Here is a 1,722-nt window from a genome sequence, read left to right as displayed (position 1 = left end):
AAAAAGCTCGTTGTTCGCGAACAGCTCGTGTTCGGCTCGTCGTGTTCGGCTCGTTCGTTAAGTAAACAAGTCGAACACGAACAAATTTTTAAAGCTCGAATTATAAACGAGCCGAACACGAACAGCTCATTGTTCGCTCGTGTTTGACTCGTTTTAGCTCGAAATAAAAAAATATGTATAACTATTTATATAACAACATATTACATATATTATTTATATAATAATATATTATATATATTTATGTCTAAATTTAAATCATAACACCTCATGTGGTAATGTGGTGGTTAGTGCATTTTGTATATATTTGATCCAAGTTCGAATCTCACACTTTACATTTATTTTTTCTCAATTTAAGTTTAACAAGCCAATTTCGAGCCGAACACGAACACACTGTTCACGAGCCGATTTCGAACACGAGCTATTTCGAACGAGTCAAGCCTACAGCCCTACTAGGGGATATGCTTGACCTGGCTACTATTACTGTTTTGGATGATCTTTATGGACTATGAAACCCATCAATTAAAACAAACTTAACTCTTAAATTACTATTAATGATGTCAAAAAAAACTCATTGTTTACGAACATCTCATATTTGATTCGTTTGTTAAACAAGGGAGTCAAGCGCGAATATTTTTTTAAGCTAAACTTATAATAGAGCAAAACATGAACAAATATTTGTTCGTTCATATTTGACTTGTTTTGGCTTGAAATAATTAAATAATTAAATAATAATATTTATTTATCTATTTTTATTAATTTTTATATATGATTCCAAACTTCGCAGTTCATGAGCACCACAATGTCTAGCCTTTGTAGTATTAACCCAACCAATCATAAATAAAGTCCAATTTTACCCATTGTTATGGAGAAACTTATTACACTAAGAGGAAATTTTCATTCTTATGCTTCTAGGTATCAACGTAGATCTTGACCAATAATGAATATAGATCCATATAGAAAATCTTATAAATTGAAGCCAACCAGCAAAAGACAAATATAAAAGCGTCCAACCATTTAACTAGTTATGAATTCTCTCATAAAGCCCAGAACAGCCAAAGGAAAGAAGTTTTGAAGCTTTAATGACCCCTCCTAAGTATTTCCTAGGTAATGCTTTGAGAGGTGAACCACAAAAATCACATAATTGACTCTCTAAACCAAAATTCATATATTTGAAAAAAAATAGAAGTATACAAATTAGTATATTAACAATTGAAAAAAGTAGAAGGGGAGAAACCCTTCATTTCATTATTCACAATGATTGCAAAATGAACATTTAATATTCAACATGTAATCCAATGAATGAATCTTGAAGGAAACCTTATCTCAAACAATCTATCAATAACAAATTGTTGATTTACACCATTAAAAGCCTTCTTTATGTCAATTTTAGTGCAAAAGTTTTCTTAGTAGAGACCAAATTGAAGCGAAAAAAGGATGTCCTTCGCAAAAATGATATTCTCTGCAATATCTCTACCTAGAAGCTTAGAAATGACTTTAAAAATAGTATCACCCAAAGATATAAGCCTAAAATAAGCAAAAGTATGACCTTAATTGTATTTAGAGATCAAAGTAATAACTATATGTCTATAGCAAGTAAATAGCAATACTTCTCTATTATTTTCTCTGAATGAAGACTTACAAAAACAAGGAATAAATAAATTAATCAAGCAACATATCAATCAAAAAAAAAAAACAGTTCATTTATATTTGATTTTCTACAAT

Source organism: Phalaenopsis equestris, unplaced genomic scaffold (assembly GCF_001263595.1).
Source record: "Phalaenopsis equestris unplaced genomic scaffold, ASM126359v1 Scaffold000840, whole genome shotgun sequence".
Classification (NCBI taxonomy): Eukaryota; Viridiplantae; Streptophyta; class Magnoliopsida; order Asparagales; family Orchidaceae; genus Phalaenopsis; species Phalaenopsis equestris.
Note: the sequence above shows the minus strand (reverse complement) of the source record.